The 24,589-nt window shown below is 35.6% G+C and overlaps 2 long non-coding RNA genes across 2 annotated transcripts in view; one reads left to right on the forward strand and one right to left on the reverse strand.

Moving 5' to 3' along the window:
• Positions 1–20,481, forward strand: part of LOC110300807 — a 45,591-nt gene extending 25,110 nt beyond the window's left edge. Inside the window, exons 5-6 of the long non-coding RNA XR_002378636.1 lie at positions 2,567–2,749; positions 20,266–20,481. This is a non-coding gene — a long non-coding RNA (uncharacterized LOC110300807). The remainder of the gene's footprint in view (positions 1–2,566; positions 2,750–20,265) is intronic.
• On the reverse strand, positions 478–19,542 carry LOC115031763. The gene is made up of 3 exons (XR_003837424.1): positions 19,507–19,542; positions 1,500–1,580; positions 478–558 (listed from the first exon to the last, which is right to left on the reverse strand). It is a non-coding gene; the product is annotated as an uncharacterized LOC115031763 (long non-coding RNA).
• Positions 20,482–24,589: the final 4,108 nt, after the last annotated feature.

Consider the following 24,589-nt stretch of genomic DNA (forward strand, 5'->3'; position numbering starts at 1 on the left):
ATTAGCATCTCACAATCAAATGTACATAAGGACAATTATATCAATATGGAGCTTATAACTAATACACAGGGAACATAAAAGAGTGAATTATGGTTCTTAAATCACATATGGTATGCCTATAACAATGAATACTATCAGATTCTATTTTGAAGATAATGAAAAATAGATTGTAACAGTTTAGTATATGTGTGTATTTTGCTAAGTAATCAAGATTAAAACAAACAAAACAAATCCTTTAAAAACTAGGGAGATAGTTCAATATGTGAAGCACTGGTTGTGCAAGCATGAGGTCCTCAGTTCAAATCTCTGGGATCCAGTTAAGCCTAGTGACTGGTTTGTGTTTCCAGTGTCCATCATATGAAATGGAAAACACAGACACAGAGAACTTCCAGAAGCCCGTGGGGCAGATCTACTGACCCATGCAGTGGTGAGCAGCAGAGTCCTTGGTCAGCAATGACATAGAAGGTTATCCTCTGACCTCCATGGTGACATGCTTGAGCCTCATTCATACACAGGAATTTGAATATACGTTGCACATACAGAAAAGAAACCCTTAAACTTTACAGACAAAGAAATAAATTCATTAACTGAATGAAATGATTATGTTTCTAAATGCAACTCAAGAATTACTTCTTTTTAGTTGAAAATCATTTTGAATATTTATTTCAGAAAGTGGTCTCCATGTGAGCAACAATCATGTTACTCCGAACTTGTTAGAAATGCACACTTTTTAGTTTTACTGTGAGACAGTGGGAAAAAAAAACTTGGATCGTTAAGAAATGATCTATCTCTCATCAAGCCTTCCAGGAACTTTGATTCATATTAAAATTTTAGAACAACTGTTTTAGTACTGTGGAAATATCAAAATCTATACTACAATGCTCTGTTTAGAAATTCTGTTTGATCACAGAATCTTAATTCAACACATTTCCATCTCCCATTCTTCTGCCTCCCTTCATTTTCTTCAGGTATCTGTGAAGTCTTGAAAGATGGGGACAGGTACAGATCACTTTTTATAGTTGACATCTGAATCTCAAGATCATTATTAGTTAGAAATAACCTTTTTGAATTTTATTTTGACTTCTAAAATTATGTGTTTTTGATGCCTTTTTCTCCATATGATAGGAATGTGTTCTTTTTAGCAGATGTGTCTGCATTTTCAATTGCTCTCTCCAGCATGTAATTTGCAAAGGAGGAGGGATAGTAAGTGTGCATTACATGACTTCATACACTTTGTGTAAGATAAAGTAGAGGGGACATGCAAATCTATCGGAACACCTCCAGTCCAGAGTATCTATCACGCTCACATCTTAAAATTTTCTAATGATATATTTATTCTAATTTATTCAATTGTATCTAGAATCTCCTTAGCATTTATTATTACCCTGTATTTTGAAATTGGTATTGTATTTAATGCATTCATTTTGCATTTGTTTGTTGAGATATACTTTAACACACATGTACAATTCAGAGGACAGCTGCTGGGAGTTGGCTCTTACCTTCTACCAGATGATCTTGAATGACTGAGTTCACACCCTCAATGGCAACAGAAAGCATCTTTGTTCTCTGATCCATCTCATCTTATTCACGTTTGCAATTTTTTGAAATGATTGAAACATTCACATTAAAAAGCAAATATTAGTATAACACCTAAATTAAACTTTTTAAATTTAGTTTGCAAAATGAAAACAAGGCCCGCCTTAATCCAGACTGTCTCCAATGTATTAACATTTATTCTTATGTATAAAGGTCTTATATTAAAGACAACATATTTACTACTGAGTAGAGTGTAGGTCTGTGTGACTGTGTACTACTCTGGTATATAACTGGGAAGAAACGGAAGAACAAATACATCATTGGACATAAGCATTTCTCCTATACAGTTGTTAAAGGTATTTCAGGACATAGGAAGTCAGTTTTCAATAGAGCTTAAGTATTTGAACTGTAGCCATGTTTAAGCCTCCCACTTGAGACTGCATTAATAATGTATAGCATATTATGTAACTCTACTCCATCTTGGTCCTTTTTCATCTTGGTATAAATGCTTTCAATATTTACTCTTGAAAGTATACAGTGGATGTTTTGTTGATCTAGAGAGTACATTGTTGTGACAGAACAGGCTGAGTGCAGTGGAGTTCTAGTTCTCAGTAAGGCTGCACAATAAAGAAACTGAAAAGTTTGGGTAGGGTTATTATTTGGTCTCTCGCCTCATTGAAATTATATAGTAGTTCATTAGAGATTATTTCCAGGATAATATGACCATATTTCAGTGCTAAAGAAAAGTTTGGCATTTAAGATGTATGCATATCTTGAAATACATTCTTCTAAAGAGAGCTTCATCGATAGATGATTATTGTTATATTTAAACTAACACTATAAAAGCCTCCTAATCTTATCAAATTGGAATGAAAGTCAGATTAATGTTTGTTAGTTCCTTTGGCTATTAAAATCCTTACTATATTCAAACCACCCTTGTTTCTCAACCTGAACTATCTGGGAACAATTCATAGAATAATTTCCTATATCAGCTTCCAGATAAGGTCACAGGACCATAATCCATCAACAGTTTCCCCACACAGTTCTACACTTGACTCAAGACATGGAGACTGAAGAAGACAGTATGAAGAAAGATGAAGGAACTTTAACAAAACATCTGCCACACTACAATGGAACCTATGTACAATGTAGAAAAAAATCATTTAAAAAGGCCAAATTATCAAGTGGACAGTTGAAATGGACTGCAAAGAAGGTTAGTAAAACTTCTTGGAGAGATTTTTTTCCTTGTTGGCCCTAGACCCTAAGACAAAAATAGGTTATTGTTTGTTTGAATGAATATGTATAAGATATTACTAAGCTATTATACACATACATAATAAATTACTATAAACTTAAACACATTACTGTATGATGTAATTTGATTCTTTAAATTTAGGACATCCTTTACACAGTTTCTATATGATAAACTTCTTCCAAATTATAGCACAAGCAATTAGATCTTTAATAAAAATAAATGGGGTTTTGTAAGCAAACTGGTTTAACATTATATACTTAATAATACACACATATATATTTATTAGTTCTTCAATAATACCGGCAATTTCTAAATCATTTATTATAATCTACCAAAATTCTATATTTGTAGGTAATTTTATGACATTTTATAAATCATTTAAAAGTATCCTTAAGGAAAATATTTTCTTGCAAAGAATACAGTATATTTTTAATATAGGCTTGAATAATATGTTTTTCACAGTGGAGTTATGGTGCTTTATATAGGGCAAATAAGCTTGGGTTTCAACCCAACTCAAATGCCTGAGTTTTTAGAAAGGCATTCAATTGATGTACTGCAGCACAGTTATGTGTGCACAATGATATCTCGTTATTTACTGTAATTGGCTTTATGTCTTGGTGATGCTGGCATAGCTCAGTAACCATAGAGATGCTTTCAGGGTTTTAAGAAGAGAAGTGAGTTTAATCTGTGTGCATTACTTTGATGACATACCAATATTATTAGAAAAGAATTAAATTAATCTTGTTGACCAAATAACATGTGACATTCTTGTACCTTAGGGGAAAAGTTAATCTTGTAAATTTTTAGGGTGGGATGATAAATCTCACAGCAGTCGGAAAATGCCTGACATTTTTTTTTTTTAATTTTGGTAAGTAAAGGAAAATTCCAAAAGACAGATTATCTTTTCTATGTCTCAAATTCAACCAAAACTCATATAAATATTCTCTAAATTAATCCCGGACTTTCTGATGCAGACATTTTCACAAGGCACATGCAAACTCCAGCCTCCATAATGGTTTTGTAGAACAGACACAGGAAGTATTACTAGGGAAGCAAAAGCAGATTTTCTGAAGATGGGCTGAGGAGGGTTCATAGTAGTATGAGAAGAACATTTGCATGACTTCCTGTTGATCATATATTTGGCACATACAGGGTGTTTGGTGTGTGTATATTGAATGCCAAGAGAGAAAAAAAATGAACCCACCCAGTCCGAGTGTTGGGTCACCAGGGCATTGCTATCATGGATCTCAACAAAGAATGACAGTCACTGTCTCTTGATGTATCTGAGAGTACCTGTCACAGAATATGCAGACTGTACAATCCTAGCTTCTTGAAGATCCAGATAGAAAATTGCTCAGGAGACTGTGCAACTGGCTTAGAGTGAATTTGTGTATAATTTGTGGAGGCCTATATTTATTGATATTCTTTCACCGAAGAAAGTTGAGCCACCATGTGGTTGCCGGGACCTGAACTCTGGACCTTCGGAAGAGCAGTCGGGTGCTCTTACCCACTGAGCCATCTCACCAGCCCCCGAAGAAAGTTGAATAAGTTATCACTAAATAAGTGACAGGGAAAACTTGCTTTAATTCACACATTATATTGGTAGAGGTTCTTCTTGTTCTCTGTGACAAGTTTCTCACACTGCAAATCCACCATTTTCCTGGACATGACTCTTGAGTCACGCCTCCTCCGAATCCTTTGTTTACTCATTCTATTTGCCATATGCTATGAGGCTCTCACTGAAACCATACCAATGACTTTTCAAGTCGGTAAAAAATAAATGTTCCTTATGATAGACTGTAGTCATGTCTCCTTGAATCACTGGGATGGGATCATCACATTTGTCAACCAATAAATATTCCATTGGCTTAATGGTTACTAGAGCAAAGTAACAACCTAACTGAGGGCATACTGTGTCTAAGGCATTAACTGACAGACTATAAAACATGTATGTATTGCTTCCATGGTGTTTCCCCCATGCTGTAATTTGTGTGTTCTAAGGTTACTTATTTAATGCATAGGATGATGGTCACTATTGATTCATTTGATTCTCATAGTAAAGTTCTATGACTGACAAAAGTTAAGGTCTGAAACACAGTTTAATTTATTTCCATTTGTTTCTTGTCAAATATATACTTCAAGCAGGAAGACTTATTTACAGAAGCTTGTGAACAATACCATGAGTTTTTCTTTAGTATTTTGTTTGTTTGCTTGTATGTGTTATGAGCATGCATTTTAAAGGGAGCCAGTGAAACAGGTTAACATTGTGGATCTGGAAAAGAACCTTTGCTTATAAAACAAGATAACAAAGAAGCGTGGGTAAATACGTTAGCTGATGAAATTTTGGGTGAGTCTCTAAGAGACTTTTAATATAGTCTGTCTGTTACCAAATCATCAGGTGCTAAAATAGATGCCAAAAGTAAGGTATGAAGGAACAAGCTGCTACTAGGTCAGTGTGGGAATAAGGAAATACCCTGGGAAGTGATGGTGCTGGCGCTGCACATGGTGCAAGGTCCAGATCCTCAGACATGTTCTCTCAGCTGAAGACCTCAAATCTCATGGGAAGCCCAATGGTTTCTATAGGTATGGAGATCTCTAACAGAAATATAGATGTAGGTCCAACTTAATAATGTTCATTATCTACAGCATAATCACCAAGTCAGAGATTTCCAGTAATTTGATCATTACCTCTCCATCAAGACTAAGATCTAACACCATGTTCTTTCTCAGTGTCCCACAATCCCAAAGAATATAACTGGATCTATAAAGAAATGGATATATTGTGTCCTCTGGCAAGGTCAAGTGTTCTTAGGTGAACATTTTTTTCTGTAACACCGGCTATTTTGTTTAGATTCTTGCATCTAGGGCTTATTCCATGTGTCTTTGTTGTCTGCCTTCAGTTGCCATCCATTTTTAAAGGACTCTCTCATAGAAAATATTATTGGCACTCTCTTGGCCTTCAGGCTCCAAATCAAGAAGTCTGATTATCTGGCAGTCCTGTTTATCATTATTGTAATTTCTTTAACTTTTAAATATGTTTCTAATTTTCAAATTATGTTCTCTAGGAAGCATTCATGGGTAAACTTGAATAGAGATATGTAACCAGTAATGGCATTTGAGCAGACATGTCTTAGCTCACTAGTACATCAACAACATTTCTACATGTTGAATCACGGTTTGAATCTAGAACACCTTCAGAAGCACAAATTAGAAGCCAACAAACAGTGTCAAACAACTCTGCTTCAAGGCAGGACAATTCACACAAAAATGTAAAAACCAATTCGTATAAGGTTGTTTCCCAAGAAGGAGTGGATGGACTATCCAGAGACTGTCCCACCCAGGGATCCATCCCATAATCAGCCACCAAACCCAGACACTATTCCATATGCCAGCAAGATTTTGATGAAGGGACCCTGGTATAGCTGTCTCATATGAGGCTATGTCAGTGCCTGGCAAATACAGAAGTGGATGCTCACAGTCAGCTATAAGATGGAACACAGGGCCCCCAATGGAGAAGCTAGAGAAAGCACCCAAGGAGCTGAAGGGATCTGCAACCCTATAGGTGCAACAACAATATGAACTACTCAGTACCCCCAGAGCTCGTGTCTCTAGCTGCATATGTAGCAGAAGATGGCCTAGCAGCCATCACTGGGAAGAGAGGCCTCTTGGTATTACAAACTTTATATGTCCCAGTTCAGGGGAATGCCAGGGCCAAGAAGCAGGAGTGGGTGGGTAGGGGAGCAGGGCAGGGAGGGGCTATAGGGAACTTTCAGGATAGCATTTGAAATTTGAAATGTATATAAAGAAAATATCTAAATTTTAAAAAAGAAAAAAAAATCTATATCAATCAAAAAATTTTTTTTTCATCTGCTCTAGTATAAAATCTAAACAGGATTAGGACTAAATATTGTGCTGAGATCTTGTCTGTGTAAATTAAATCCTTGACTTCAGTTAGTTAGTTACAAGTTATGCTTACTTAATTCAACTAAGGGTATGATACATGGTTATCTACTTCCTGTTTATATTTAAAATCTAAACTGACCTGACTATTCTCCAATTGTTTACCAACAACCTCTATTTTGCTGAAGGGCTTCTGAACCACATGGTTGGCTAAAAGTTGGAGAAATCTCCATGGTGTCACCAACTGATGAGAATGTTTATGGAAAAGAGTCTGTGATTGTCAAATATAACATTAAAAGTTATCTGTTAGACATGTCAGGCAGGAAAAACATGCAGGTGTTCTGATGCGCATGGCCTCATTCTGGCAAATGACAGTATAAACCAATATTCATCAGAGGGATATCGTCAGGACTTTACGTGAACTCCATGAACATCAGAGTACAGTATGCAAACTAGTCCTTTTCTCTACATATATAACAGTAAGGAAATGCTTCTTTGTGATATGTATGATGAACTTTATAGTATCTTAATTTTAATGTTCTTATAACTATGTTTGGTAGATATAAATAGAAGTCTAATTTATGTTTAGTATTGACTGTTTGGTTGTTTTTTGAGAAAATGTCATGCAATTGTTCCATTGATTTGTTATAAAATGCATGGAAGCTATTACTATTGGCCAGTGTAAGATTAGGCACTGAGTTTGGTGGCTAGCCAATCAAGTACATGTACATTCTTTCTAACAATATCTATGTCCTGTTATCTCAGATCAGCTTAACCTGATATTGTCCAACTGTGGGTGGGGTCTATAACCTCTTTCTCCCAGGGAAACTCATAAATCATTTCCAACCAGCTTGAGAGAGAGAAAAAAAAATCATAGACTTCTTTAGAAAGCGAACCACATAATGATTGTATCTCCCTGCTCTATAGCACCTTGCAGTTTACAAAGCATTTTCATGGCCATTATCTCACGTAATGTACTGCTTGCAAGCCTCTGGCTTCCTGGGAATTCTATTATCCAAATCTCTCAACAGCGACTTTCCAGTGCTATATGTTTCACAAGCCTTGTTGGGTTTTCTTCTATCTTGCCTTTCTCCATCAATTTTATATTCCCAAAGTGTTATGGCTGTCCTCTCTAATCTTAAAAATTTATCTGTCCTCTCCTTCTCACTGCACCCAGCACAGTAGACAGTCAATCTATATTGGTTGATGGTTTTCTCTCAATCTGACTTCCTACTTATCAGGCAACTCTTTCTGGAATTAGGCATCCTCTTCTATGTCTGGGGTAGAATTTTTTTCACTTTTCATTAAATAGTGCCCAATGTCCCATGAAGATATTTTGGCTCTTGTTTTTTTCCTAAATTGCCAATCCCCTATTTGTGATTTACATTTTCTGAAGCAGGTAATTGCTTCTTAACAGTATCTATGCTTTCTTTCTTTATTTTATGCACAGCTTATAACCAGCCTTTCTGAAATGTTTATCTACATTGCTAAAGTATGACTGGCTTATAATTTATGTTATAGAAAAATCCTGTGCAGATATATATTTTCCCATTCAAACAAGTCTTATTGAGTTTTTGAGAATAATATGGAAGGAAGCTAGTGGTAGGATGTTCAATCATTGACATATATTAAAGGAAAAGATTTTTCCAAATTAACTATAATACCGAAAATAATTAACTAAATCTCATAAAGGACACTATAAATAGATCTGTAAGTTTCAATTAAGAAAGCAAATTTCATTTTATACTAATAAGCTTAATATCAATTACAAAAGTTTATGAAGTTTTAAATTACATGTGACAATTTTTGTGTGTGATGTTATGCATGGCATTTCTCTAGTATATATGATTGTGCTCATGAGTGTGTGCACATATTTTTGCAGCTGAGTATGCGTGCATGTAAGTTTAAGTAGAGCCCAGAGTTTGATATCAGATATCTCTCACTAATACACTCGCTCCAATTTACTTTTTGATCCAGAGTATCTCAGCAAACCCAGAGATCATCAATTCTTCTAGGTTGGCTGACCACTTTGCCTCAGCGATCCACCTGACTCTGCCAGTTAGGGTTCAGTTCCCGACATAAATGATGGCATAAACATTTAAACAAGGAGTTGTATTCCATATAAGAACGAAGTAAGCTATAAAATATTAGTGGGGCAGTGAACATCGTGAAAATGTAGTATGGTATGTACTGTCCTTTGTTGTGTATAAATAAGGGGGAGAGATGATTCCTATACGTATCCCAGTATAGTCAGAAGACATGTAAAATTGTATAGAATTGGAATTCTGCTGCATTGTTGCATGCCTAATATTCTGTTCAAGGAAATGGTAGGGCTCTGGTTCCCTATGGGAGGATGGGATTTTATATGCATAATTCAACTTACCTGTTCATTCAGTTAGAGTCATTTTAGTCAGAGATGTGGCAAACACAGGGAAACATAATGATGATGCAGAAAACAGAGAATGTTCATTTTAAAAATTTCTAGCCAGCTTTCAACAGTTTCAAAGACTACCATCAGCAATAAACATTATTTTCATCTGAACCACTTCTTCCCTATTACTTACAAGCAGCTTGCTGAAAATTTAAGAGACAAAGAAAATTAGCCTGCTTTCCTCTGCATCTCAGCTAGTTTGCTTGTGATAGTTAACCAGAGTTCATACCTATTTAACATCTTATGATTGAACAGCAATGCGAACTATACATTCCAGTGGCAAATGAGCCTTTTGAAAAATGGGTTGCAGAGAATATAACATAGACACTTCTGCCCATCATGAATGTGCAGGGAAAGTCATAAGTATGTGAAAATTGAAATGCTTTGGTATGTAATTTTACTACTTTAGGCTACAGACAGTTGGCCAAAAGCCAGTTTCTAAATAAATATTCATTGTTCTTCCCTAAAGGCACTCCCAACACATTTTACTAATAAGGATGTTGTTTAGTAGTGCATGCCAAAGGTCAGAGCCTAATGAAATTACCCTTTCATATTTGGATCTTTCTGAAGAACAGATAACACAATTAAGAATGTGCATTTTTTGACTAGATGAATTGAAACAGTCTTCAGCGTGTCAAAACAAATAAATATATGCTAATTAGTCCATAGTTGAGTTTAAAGTTGTTGATGAAGCTTTAAATTGTGTAGGACTAACTCTAATTATAAAGGCCAGTATTCCCTAGAATACTTCTATGTGGATGATTTGATTACAAAGCTATTTGAAAATTAATTCCTAAATGCTTTCTTGAAATTTTGTACTCGAAACATAATCTTATACTGACAATCTCAGACTTCTGAATTAGTTCCACCCACATTTTATTTTGTTTTTTCTTGTTTTATGACCATAGTTATTCTCGATGAATACGACAGGAATTTAGTAATAAAATCTCTTTGGTCCCTCAATTCATGGATGTTAATGAGAGGGGATCTGGAAGCTGACTGAAAAGTGGAGCACACTTAATGAACACCCCAGAATGCACATGCTGTTCTTCAGTACTAGCTAGTACACTTTAAAGCCACAAAGTTATTTTTTGAAGTGTGACATTCTAGGACACAACTGTATCCTTCTGCAAACTTTTCTTTGGCAGTACCATCCAAGATAATACCCTACCTTGACTGACTCATTGATTGGACCACAAATCTGTTTCCACCCAATGGTTCATACTATCTATTTCAAGTAATACACATGGGTTTTGTCTGCATGTAATTCCAGAAATTATATTTCCATTTTATTATGTAGAATAATACATGAGGATTTCAATACGAGTTATTTTTCAATATACACAAAGGCATCGTTTGCTTGAGCATACTAATAAAACTTTATTTTGTATAAGAAATATTCAATACATGTATTGTCTTCTTAAAAATATGTATAGATCAGGTTGGACTCAAACTCCTGATTCTCCTGGCTCTACCTAGGATTTGGCTTCAGCAAATCCTACTGACAGAGGGTCAAGAAATTGAACAGAAATATATAGCAGTGGGATATGGAAAACTGGGAATAGCCACTAGAAATTCCCAGATGCCTGGGAAGTGAGAGGCTCCCAGGACCCAACAAGGATGACTCTAGCCAAAATTCCCAACAAAAGGGAGATAGAACCTGTAGAGACCATATCCATTGGGTAGGCATGGCCGAGGGTTGAGGGACAGGACCACCCATCTATCTCAAAAATTTTAACCCAGAATTGTTCCTGTCTAAAGGAAATGCAGGGACAGAAACTGGACCAGAGAAGGAAGGAAAGGCCATCTAGAGATCACCCCATACATAGGGATCCATTCCTTTTGCAGACACCAATGCCAGACACTATTGCTGATGCCAAGAAGTGCTTGCTGACAGAAGAATGGTATAGCTGTTCCCTGAGAGGCTCTGCCAGAATTTGACCAATACAGATGTAGATACTCACAGACAACCATTGGACCAAGCAGACCTCAATGAAAGGGTAAGGGGAAAGACTGAAGGAGCTGAAGGGGAAGGAAACCTCATAGAAGAGTAGCAATATCAACTACCCAGACCACCAAGAGCTCCCAGGGACTAAATAAATAACCAAAGACTATACATGAAGGGACCCATGGCTCCAGATACATATATAGCAGAGGTTTGCTTTATCTGACATCAATGCTAGAGCAGTGAATCAGAAGTGGGTGGGTGGGTGAGGGAGGGAGCACCCTCACATAGGCAAATGGGATAGGGGATTGCAGAAGAGAAACCAGGAAGGCAGACAACATTTGAAATGTAAATAAATAAAAAAAACCCAATAAAATAAATACATTTTTAAAATATATATATGTATGTATGTATGTACACACACACACATATATATATGTATGTATGTATGTATGTATGTACACACACACACATATATATATGTATGTATATATATACATACATATATATGTATATATGTATATACATATATATATGAAGCTCAATGGATATGAGCAGTTATTCAGATCTCCTGACGGCCTGAGTTGAAGTCCATAGTGCCAGTGTAAAAAGAGCACAGAGGCCTAAGATTTTAGCCCTGGCATCAACACTTTTGAAGATAATTGTATAATTCATCTCATAGATACACTTTCTTTACAGAAAAGTCAAAGTCCTTGAACATAGGTCTAAAGTGTCCTAGTTACTGGAGAAATTACATTAGATAAATTTCAACACTGAAAAATCATAGAGGCATTATAGTCAATGGTTTTTGTTTGGTTGGAATTTTTTTTATTCCAGATGGCAATTAATTTTCTTTTGGTTAATCAAATGTAAAAAGGATAAAGGACATATTTTTGTAAAGTGAGTCATATGAAAAATTAACATTTTTCTTGTAAAGAATGTTGCCTCCATACACATATTTCCATTAGATAGAAGAGATCTACAATATTTATAAAACAATTCAGATTTTCATTCTATGTATCTTTTCTCTCTAGGCAGTTTGCCAAGGTGTGTAGACACATAACTATGACTGTTCTGGCAATGTTAGTTTCTCCTAGGTCATTATTGTACCTATGAATGGAATGTTAGAATTATATGAAGTTTGTATTTCCATTTGAGAGAAAGAGAGTAAATTCCTAAATCTTTGCTTTCTTTTCTATTATTTTATTCACTGCAATCATTGAGACTATAGTATGGAGAAATAGATGTATTCAGAACTGTATCTCTGGATGCTGCCATGTATACTGAATTACCAAAGCTCTTTTGATGTTACATATAAGGTCTCTTCTTCATACCTTTTGGATGCATGTCCCTGCCAGGCAGTATACATAAAAGATCTTGGTGTCTAGGGTATAAAACATGGGAAGATACTGATACCAAGAAGAGGTGCAAAAAGGGGATTAACAAAAGATGGAGCTTTTGATCTTGGACGTTCAAAAGAGAATCTATTTTTCTTACTCTATAGCTGGACAAAAGAAAGAGTAGGAGGACAATTGAAATTGTCTTTGCTTCCTGAATAGGAAAAGCACTTTAAAGTATAAGGGATCAAGGTTCAAATAATAGTAATGGGGATCTTCTGAGATTATCTTAATAAAACCTGTTCTTTAGGCACAAAGGAGCTTCTAGTTTGTTAATGAAGAAAAATAGGTACATGACCACATGACCTGATAAATATACAGTACATATATATGTAACTGAGGAAAATATGTAATAAAAATATTAAAAATTTAAAAAAAAGAGTCAGATACTGTAAGAGAATAATAAGTATAAATAAATCAATATGTCATAGTAAAAAAAAAAAAAGAAAATGATGGATTCTGAAGATCCACAATCCTTCTTTCAATAGTCTCTTAAGGGACTACTGAGAAACTTGATAGATATGAACATGACCCTACCCAAGCATAATAGAGAGTATTTCTAGTATTATGCATTTACAACTTTACTTGCACCATGGCTAACATTGGTAGTTTCAGCATAAAGGTGGCAATGGCAGGTGAATCTCTATGAAATTAAGGGCATCCTGGTCCACACAGAGTTCCAGGCTATATATTGAGGCTATCTCATAAGAAGGGGGAAGAAAACAAAGTCTGCAGAACAAATAATAAAATACCATTTAGAAACTAATTCTATTAGTTCACTTCTGGGAATTCATCCAAAGGGAATAATAGAGGATGTGAATATCTACAAAGGTGCTCATTATGGCATTACCACTAATAGAGAAAAATAGAAAACAAGGTAATTGTTCAGTTCTGGTACATGTATAGCATTAAATGTAGAATGTGATAACATTATACTGAACCACAGGCAAGGAAATTGAAGCCATATTGTAAAGCAAAATTTTAAAAAAGTAATAAATTCATATTACCAAGTATAGCAAAAATGTTTTTAATCCAATAATCTGAAACATAGTGATGTAACATCATAAATCATTCAGTGTTAACATGATGCTACAGGTATTAAGTTTGACACATGACCTCCTCAGAAAAAGACTGTATAAAATTGACATCATACTATCACTGTTTCTCTCTGTGTTTCTGTCTCTTTGTCTATCTCTGTATCTTTCTTATCTCCGTATCTGTCTCTGTGTATGTGTGTGTGTGCACATGTGCACATGGGGGTATGCATATACACATACACATGGACACACACAGAATACACAACATATAAATAAATATTTTAGGTGTGGAACTCTTCCTAAAATATTTTACTATTTATGTTTAAATATTCAAAAACATTTCTCCTAACATATTTTATCATGTATATTTAAATATTCTAAAATTAAAAAATTAGGCATTCTAAATACTCCATTTTGATATGAACTACTCAGTACTCTCTCTCTCTCTCCTTCTCTCTCTCCCTCTCCCTTCCCCTCTCCCTGCCCCTCCCCCTCTCTGTCATATGCACCCAGCCACTAGATAGAGAGTAAGAATCTTTAAAATACTCAACCCTAAATTGATTATATTTTTAATACTTTTAGAAAATGTATCAGAAAGATTATGAGAACTACAGAGAGTGAATGACTTCACGAAAACATGTTTTCCAGACTCAGCAGGGCCAATGCACATGTGAACTCACAGAGACAGCAAGTATAAGACTTCTTTATTCTCAATCCAGACAAAAATCCCAGATAAAAGAGTGAAGATTGGTTGGACTTCCTATACCTAAAGAGTGAATGGCATTCCATTGCTGAGTGGGGGAAAGTATTTGTTTATTATTTTCCCCAGTAGAAAAGTACTTCTATATCTACCACACTCCAGGGAAATACCTACACCATGACTAATTGACAAGCATAAACTAGACTACTATGATTTTTAAAATTTGTTTGTTCAGAGAGAACATACAAACTGGAAGACAGTTTGGGGATTAGGTATATGGAAGAAATTGAAAGAGATTAACGTGATCAAAATATTGAAATTTAAGAGAAGAGAGCCATACCTAATATTTACAAAAATATGTCCCATTGTATTTTTAACTATCCCTAGGCCTAAACCTGCAAACTTTTATCCTCCATATCCTCCATAAAATCTTCAGTTATGGACATTGAGGGCTTCTACTTCCAGCCTCCATCTGTAACCTAGGCCTACATATTTCAACCATTGAGAACGACTGCTGAATGACTTTATCTCTTCCAGAACTCTGGCTGGCTGGTTCATTTGAGCTGTTATGGCTTAAACTCTTCCACCCTGACTGATTCCAATTGACTTCTCTCTATTTCTGATTGAATTGCTCTGCTTCGAAAGACAGGTTCTGGATGTCATGATCTCAACTGCTCTACTCTGAACTGAGTTCAGTTGCATTCAACTGAACTGCATGGAACTAAACTGCACCAAACTGAACTGAACACCACTGAACTCAATTCCATTTTATTCTCTTTCCCTCAATGCTCTTTAAGTAGCCCCTCTTTCCTTCTGTTCTCATGAGAGTTATGGATATCCTATCTCTGATTCATTCTGTCAAATATTTCTCTGATTCATCACTTCGCCTGCCCTTCAATTAGATGCCATTGCTTGGGGTCAAAACTGTATACTAAGAGCCTGTCTGTATTGCTGCTCGATCATATCTTTAGATGTGATTTGTGGCCAGAGGAGCCATGTTGCAGGATTAAAATTCTTCTATAAAATACATTGTAGAAAATTCTACACTATAATATATGTGTGTGTTTATATATTATTGCTATTTAAAAATAATAAGAAATATTAGGACCTGGAAAGAAAAAGGTATCATATGCACTCTTCTAAAATATTATCAGCATATTAAATTATGTTAAATAACAGTCATTTGTAGAATAACTGTGTGATACAACATAGAGTAAGAAAGAATAAAAAGGTTTAGTTTCATTTCCTATAAAACGCAAATCTTAATAAAGGCAATATCACAGAAGAGAATGCGAACAGACAAGTAGACAGAGGCTTAGCATGTCTACTGCAAGGTAATCTTGTAAAAGAAGTGAGAAACATAGTGGTGGTGGATGGAGATGCCAAAATGTGCAGGGCAGTAGAGTGAAGGTAGATTGGGCAAAGAATAAAATGAATATGATTAAGATAGCTCATATGAAATGTTCAAAGACTTATAAAACCCACAACAGTATAACTGACATTTTGTGCTTCAAATATTTATCTTAAGAGGTATTATAAATTTAGTTGTCATAAGTTTATTACAATACAAAGTAGCTTGGGAGCTTATCTTGTCTTTGAACGTATAAAAAGTAAAATGTATTCACAAATGAAAAAGAAGTGTGATGACCCAGGGCAATTTAGTGAAATATTCTTTTACATTGTCTGTTTGGTTGCTGATTTGGAGAGATTTAAAAATCAGCAGGATATGGAGAAGGACCTTTGCATATAACATGAAAACTAATAACGCATATTCTTGGTTTTGAAGACTGTATGTGAGAAAGGACATGTTAAACGTACACTTAAGAAAGTACTGGAGTTATCAAAAGTAAGACAGATTAAGAAATCCTAAGGTTAAGGCTATTCTCCCACTATAACAATCTTCATAAAGGATTTTGTACCCAACTTTAAACCTATAAACGTAGCTAAATTTATTGTGGGGCTGTCACTACAAGGATAATCCTATGCTTCTGATCATTTTGATATAACTATGTGATTTTTATCAATACAGGACTTAACAGAACTGTTAAAGCAATCAAGTAAATAAAAACCAAAACAAACCATCCATTTATCTTGTAAATAAATAGTTTTATGATGGATATAATTAGTAAGTTTAGATCAAGAAGAATGAGGCAGAGCATTAGACCTTTTAATATTGATGGTCAGACTAAAATAATGTTCTGACAGCTGTTTTCAGTAACACAATTTCAATAATAACAGAAAATAGATCAACACTAAAGCTTCAGGATAAAAATGAACAAATATCAATACTTTTCAATTCTTCATTCTGGAAGCACTTAGGAAGACTTTTCCATGTCAATTCAGAATACTCTCAAGAGGATACATTTTTTTCCCCAGTCACCAGAATTAAATATCTATGTCCAGAAAAATGAGATGCATAAAGTTTCCACTTTCTTAGGTACTTTGTAAGAACCATGTAGACATAGCATTAATCAAGCCTAAGTCTATTTTTACACTGAATATCTCACAATTTGTAAACAATTTTCAGTTTTGCTTTAAAAAAATTAAAACTCCCTGTCAATGCTGAGTTTATCCTGGCAAGCAGCCTGGTGGGAGTCTGGCATATTGAATCATTACCACATTTTTATGTTTTCCTCTCTCATTTTTCCATATGCATGAATACATCCATAGAAGGAAAATGACATACTAATTTCCCTTTAGCTGACAGAATGCTATTGGCATCTTCATAGTATATTGAGTGTCAGGCACCCAGAATTAACCCCAGGTTTTCCCTTCTGACTTTGGCCAAGCAACATCTTTCTCAGTTTTCCAGTTTTCTGATGAAACTTGTAGCAACAATTTCTTCCATTGTAGAAAAATGTGGGCTAGTATGCAAAACAAATGACAAGCCTAACAATATTCAAGTACAGATTCTCCTTAAAGTTTTGGTGGGAATTAGGAAGATAAAATGAACTGGAAAATACCAGGCAGGAGAGTTAAAAGATATAATGTGATTAGAAGGTAAGGTATCAATGTATAGCTGACTTTTTCAGCATTTTTCATCTATTCCACTATGATGTTACCCAGATGAGTTTGAGGAAAAAAACTACTGCAATTAGAAGAGATGCAATTCTGAGAAGGCTGGTTCCAAGCTTCAGTGTGTTACATAGAACATTAGCTTTCAGGATATCCTAAGTAGAGATATTGATTGATAAGAACTGGAAGAATTGTATGCAGAGTACATGATCATTTCTTTTCTGTTTCCATAATTTTATATGATAGTTGCCAAAACAAACATCTGGCAAATGGGTTAATGCTACCTGATCCTGGAACCACAGCCATCTAAATACACATTATTTATATGGAAAGACATGCTGTTAATTTTGATTTTAATTTTGATTGTGCCCATCTCAGTAATGTAATAAATAGTTAAGATACTGAGAGTTAGAAGTATTCACTAAAGGTCTGTAAGTCTATTCACTTTGTATATAGACATCCGCAAAAGAATGTAGCTACATTGTATAGAATGGATCATTATACTACCTTTTTTTTTTTTTTTTGGATACTAGTAAGTAAGTACACTCAAGAAAAAGCTGATCTACATAACAGAAAATAAAGGAACCTTTCATAAATATAAACATTAATCATGTGAACCACTATGGACTTTGTCTGTTATTGTCCACACAGAACAAAAGGTTCTCATTGAATATAGAAGAAAAATTAGAAACATCATTTTCAGCATCTTTAAAGTCATCTTGGACAACAGATTCTGTTATACACCTAGTTTGACAACTGCTTAAAATATCTCAGAGATCTCAGGGAACATATTCAAGGTTTCAGAGCTATGAAACATGGCAGCTTGGTCTACAGTTTAACAATTAAGCACAAAATCCTTAAATCTGCATGCAACGTGGAAGTTTCTGCCTGTTTTACCTTTGTTGCATAATCTACCTGGAACACTTGCTTCAACTCCTGACCATATATACTCACAACCTTTAACACTAAACTCATGCAAAGAAGTCCCCTGCACTTTTAGTACATCCAATGTCCACCAAGTGTCAGAATTTTGCGATTGGACTTTTAAATTTAAATTATTGGTCAGTTACTCAACAGTTTTATGAGCTCAGAACAAAGTCGTATAAGGGCTTTTAAAGCAGCAGAGAGGAGTGTTTTGGAGTTGTAAAGCATAGGTAAAAAATGCATTTGTTTGCTAAGCACATTTAAAATTTGACACAACAGTTAGTATGCTGAGCACCAGGCTGATATCCTGCCATTGCCTGGTGTTGGCAACAACAACACATAAGCACAAAATGATTAGGCAGATGACGAGTCAGAGTGCATTAGTTTGCTGATCTTAACTCTTTAACAAAGTTAAATACAGAAAAATTCAACCATTATAATTAGAAATGGGCCTCAAATACTGCAAAGAAGCAGCTTTGGAATAAAACGTATAAATGTAAGACATAAATGAGAATCATGCCACACCAACAAAGTGTAGTAAGTTATAATTAATATCAAGAGAAAGACATGTTCACCCTGAAAGTTCTTCACCAGCCTGTTGAAGGCACCAAACACGTTTCAAAGAAGCCAGCTTTACTCATAGACTACATATGTTAATGCCTTTATAAAGTTTTAATTGCTTTTGGGGAGTAGCTGGGCAAGAAATAACCCCATGATCTGGTCATTACTCTGTCCATAATAAATAATCATCACAATAGCATCTTCAACATAAATGTCCTATTTACTTGTTAATCTCTAGGGTTCTTGGAAATAAACTGACACAATTGAATCTGTTTTATGACTTAAGTAAGAGTTGAATATAATCAATCCATTACTAAATTTAACATTATATGTATTCAAGTAAAGAAAATATAGTCTTGCTTCAGCAATAACTTGAGCACACAACCATTTTTAGCATTCAGAGTGGATAAAACCCAACCACGCAATAAGGAAAAAATAGTGCAAAACACATGGACATGACTCAAGTTACGAGTAATTTCCATGAAAATTATATAAATCCAATAAGAACTGAAACAAATGTGATCAACCGGAGCCATATTTCTTTGTATTTCAAGAGGTATTTCTTTCTGAAGCTTGCCAAGTTAATTAATATTTCTCATGAAGATAGAAAATGTGCCTGTCTGTCCTTGTTATATAATGTCAGCATCATGCACTATAATCTAGAACTTAAGATAATTAATGCTATATATCCTTGCCTTTGAACAACACAGCTGTCAGCCATGGTGCTTTAAAATTAATACGGTCTTCTAGACTATAAATCAGAAATTATGATACTATTATACAATGTTTCTTAAAAGGCACTTACGTTTTAAAGGAAAACTGGCTCCTGGTAGCAATTCACCTGTTAAAATAAAACACATTATTTATTGGTAGTCAGTAAATTACATAAAAATGTTATTTTTATACTTGGCACCATTGCAGGGCAACTTTGCAAAACTTTTTCTAATCTCATTTACTTTCTTTTCTCTGCGAAATGAAAATAACCTCCTTGGTTGTAATAATGAAATGCTTCTCTGATCAGTGCATGTGCACCAAAACCACAAAAGCTAATGAGTTTCATGTCTGAGAGCAAAACCAGAAATTACCATGCATATTATCCAGGTCATGGGTATAGACTAGAACATATTCCACTCAGTGAATATAATGAGAAGCATGAGAATTAACATCTCCACAAGAAAGTTAAAGGGTTACGTGCAGTGGACAACTTGACTTTTATCAAATAAAAATAAGCATCACCAGAAAGACACAATTAACATAAAACACACTTTTTTAATCATTTCATTAGTTATTTAAATTTCTCATATAAGTTCTCAGTGTCACTGAACATCATTAACGCTTGAGAGAGTTTTATTTATGAAGCTTCCCGATTATCACTGAGATACAATAGGCAGAAGCATATGTTCTATGCAGCAAATCAAGTATGTGGAACAAATTGCACTGGATCAATATGGCACTTAGTCCTTATCGGAGGCAAGGAAGTGACTTCCTGGGAACAGAAAAAAAAAAAAAAAAAAAAAAAACAGTTGCCGCGGAAGCGCTTTTAATGGCCCTTTATTTTCAATAGCACATGAAATGTCATCTCAAAGTGGAGAGATTATGAACTGCGGTTCCTCCAGGAACATTGCTTGTTGGTCTGTGTAAAACTTCACATGCGCAAGTTTTCCACTGTGTTCATCATGATTTCTGGCATGGATGCTTCATCTAGTTTGAGTTGTTATTATCTATGTGCCCATATAAAAATTTTGGTTGTTATCGTGAGAATAGAATCGAAATCCTTAGAAGATTGATAGCTTTCAGATACTAATTTGTAAACAGAGGAAGTTCCGGTGGGAAACTCATCTGCGTTCACTTGAGTGTTAAATTGTCAGGGCAACAAAATTGCTTCTCAATCTCCTCCTAGATTGACTGGCTAATAAGATCGAGAAAGGGAGGGGGTACCCAGTGGATCTGGAGAAGCCGTCTGGCATATCTCAATGGATTCTTACTGCTGGACAGAGCTTTTCCTCTAAGGGTCCCTGAGTAGGGTCATGAGCTTGTCCTGGGATACCCTCAATCTATGCTTTCTCTGAAGCATCTTGGCTTAGTACTGGCTAAGAGTCAATAAAACAATAAATGTGAATGCTTGCCTGTCTGTAGAGATGACTTCTTTACATGTCTTCTCTGGTATGAATATATACAATCAGAAGAACACAAAATGACAATTCCTGGGAAAGAACTTGCTTAACAAATAGATAAACAACAATTTCGCTGTACCTGTTATCCTGTTACTGTGAACTTTCTACCATATCCAATCATGATTGTCACTTTAGCAAGCTAAGGGGTTTTCTCAATTTTCTCCTTCCTCATGTGGCTTTACTAGTTGTAATCTCCCCATAGATACAAGTATATTGCTTTCTCTTGAAAGGAAGCATATATTCTTACATAAGAGCCCAAAACATTCATCCACTGTTTGGCTGTGCGTGTCTGTATCTGAGTCAGCTGCTGTGTGGAGCCTATCAGTGGACAATATGCCCTTGTTTTCAAGCATTAGAGAGTATCATCAAGAGTGTTAGGGATTGGTGCTTGTCCATGGAATGGGTCTCAATTTGGGCCAGTTATTGATTGGCTATTTCCTCAATCTCTGTTTTATACCCTGTGCCTGCATTTCTTGCAGACAGGATAAATTTGGGGTTGAAAATTTTGTGGGTGGGGTATTCATACCACTCCACGTGGGGTCCTATCAGGCTACAGAGTCAAGTAACATGGACCCTTGGACCTCTCAGAGTCTGAAACACCAACCAAAGAACATATCTGGGCTGGACCTAGGCCTCACAGCTCATGTGCAGCTTGACCTTCATGTGGTTCCTGAACAGCTGGAACTGGGGCAATCCCAAAAGCAGTTACCAGCCTGTCTTAGTCAGGGTTTCTATTCCTGCACAAACATCATGACCAAGAAGCAAGTTGGGGAGGAAAGGGTTTATTCAGCTTACACTTCCATACTGCTGTTCATCACCAAGGAAGTCAGGACTGGAACTCAAGCAGGTCAGAAAGCAGGAGCTGATGCAGAGGCCATGGAGGGATGTTCTTTACTGGCTTGCCTCCCCTGACTAGCTCAGCCTGCTCTCTTATAGAACCAAGACTACCAGCCCAGAGATGGTCCCACCCACAAGGGGCCTTTCCCCCTTGATCACTAATTGAGAAAATGCCTTACAGCTGGATCTCATGGAGGCATTTCCTCAACTGAAGCTCCTTTCTCTGTGATAACTCCAGCTGTGTCAAGTTGACACACAAAACCAGCCAGTACACAGCCCATGGAACATGTCCTTCTAACTGGGCTGCCTTGTCTGGCCTCAGTGGGAGAGGAAGTGCCTAGCCTCACACAAACATGAAATGCTAGGATTGGGGGGGGGGCGCTCAGGGGCCCTCACCTGCTCAGAGGAGAAGGCAGGGTATTGGGGGAAGAGATGTGGGAGGGAGGACAGGGAAGGGGGATGTGAGTAGGATATAAAGTGAAAATAAAATAAAATTTAATTTGAAAATAAAAGAAAACATATATAAGGAGCCACAATCCTATCCTTTTTCTCATCATAAAATGGATGTGAAAATGCTTGACAGGATTCCCAGATTTGCTGTTCAGGAGCTACAACCCCATGAGTTCTATAGTTTAATGTACTTAAATAGTGGAGAGACACTGTCCTTTTATCTCTTCCTGAATTCTAGCCTCCCTATTTCAGTCACAAGACTAGTCTCTGCTCATCTTCAGATAAATATGAAGGGCAAAAGTTTCCTGTACTATTTCATGCCATTTCATTAGCATGCGTTCATCTCATAAAAGATTTCCACATAGATATTTTCATAATGTTCATCATGTGCTTTGAACATTCGGCTCCCATTCTATCCAGAGACTTTTTCTTCTAGTTTTGCATATTCTCTGCACATATGAGAAAAACCTGTGAGCCATCGCTCCCTCACTTCCTCCCTCTTCTTTCCTTTCTTCTCTCTTCTTCTGTCCCTTCACAAAGATCATTTCAAAATGGATCAGAGACCTGAATATAAGACCCGAAAAAACTCTTGACCTCTATCAGGATTTCAAATGTCTCTTCCTCCATAATTGAATTCTCAGTTGGGTCCACATACATGTACTCATGATTATATGTTTAACTTCCTTCTTCAAGTGAGGAGACAGTTTGTGATCTCATGTTTGCTTCAGAGTTAGCAGAGGAAACATAAACTTAACTCTCCAAACCAGGAGACTTTTGAGATATAACAAAAGAAATAAGGATACAGGATGTCAAAAAAAAAAGTGTTCCAGGATTGGTCTGTTTGAAAGAACCAGTGCATTTCCTTAACTACCGGTTGGAGATAACTTATAATTTACATTTAATTCTTAAATGTATTTCATAGGAATAGCTGAGGAGTATTAACTCCTCAAATAAAATTGGCCAACATACTCAAATAAAATTAGACCAGCAAGCAATACATTTAGATTGGTATAAAGAGTTAGATGATAGCATAAATCAGAAGCACCAAGCAAATCATATCATAGCATCTTTTCTGGGCAAGCCTTTGCTAATATTTCTCTGCATCTTGCCAACTATTCTCTCACCAGTAACACACTCACCTTCATTGGCTGATTCTTAGCTAAATTTTGTGGCAGCTAGCATTTACTATTGTACCTAAATGTACAATGGTGACCCAGGCATGAGACGTGTAGAAAAGTAGATGATATAAGAATAGAACAGAAGTAGATGCTCAGAAATTAGAGGTTCTTTCCACCTCCTTGGCAGTAAGATCAGAGAAAAGTCCTCTGGGGAAATTTTAGTGTAAGGTATTCAAAAGTTGAGGCTCCAGATGAATAATCTGTAGAGATGGTTCATAGAGCAAGAGATCCTAACGGATACACTAGTCCTTGTTGATGTTTGGTTCTCTGCTTAGGGTGCCAACTTATCGTGATGTATGTGAGCACATGCTTTACATCCATTATTGGTTGTGTAAGATAAATTACCTTTTTAATGTTTGGGGTTGAAAAAACTATTATTGTTGCTGTTCTAATTCTTGCTGCTGTTTCATTTATTGTTTCAACTTATTCAGCCAGATGCAAATAAATAGGGGAAGGCCAAGCCCAGAGGGAAACCTCATAGTCTAGACTACTGCCAAATAGACAGTTTTGAACACAATTGTCAAAGCCCTTGCAGAGAGATAGGAATTCAAAGTCGTAGGTCAAGGTAATTACAGTCTGTCGAGGTGTTCCAAATATTTCAGATTGAAAGAAAAATATACAGTGTCATTTTAGTATAAGAACAAACTCACAAATTTCAAAGTCATACCAGAAATATGAAGAATGGAAAACATGAAAAATAAAGCAGATCTGCTTAGGCATATTGAGACAAGACAGTAATTGCAATGGTAGGATTCTTAACTACTATTATGGCAATGGCATATAAAACAACGGAGTTCTAAGGGATTACCGGGCATAGTTGATAGATATTTTGGCTGCATAAGAACAGAGATATGCAAAATATATTTTTTAATATATCTCCAAATTTTGGGATGAAAGACTAATGAGACACTTACCAAATGAGGATTATAATAGAAAGGAGAATAAAATTAAAAGATAGGAAATGAAGTTTATGCTCAACTTGTTCAAGTATTAGAATTCCAAAGTCCATCACTTTCTCAATAGTTGGAACAACACAGTGATATATTTAGATATGTGGTGAGTCAGCTATGACTATATACAATGTATCATATGCAATATAATATTATATATATATTAATAGATGGAGAAAGGAAGAGAATAGATTTATAGATAGATAGATGATAGATAGATAGATAGATAGATAGATAGATAGATAGATAGATAGATGATAGATAGACAATAGACAGTTAGTGATGAAATAAATTTCTCC

Source organism: Mus caroli, chromosome 8, assembly GCF_900094665.2.
Source record: "Mus caroli chromosome 8, CAROLI_EIJ_v1.1, whole genome shotgun sequence".
Lineage (NCBI taxonomy): Eukaryota > Metazoa > Chordata > Mammalia > Rodentia > Muridae > Mus > Mus caroli.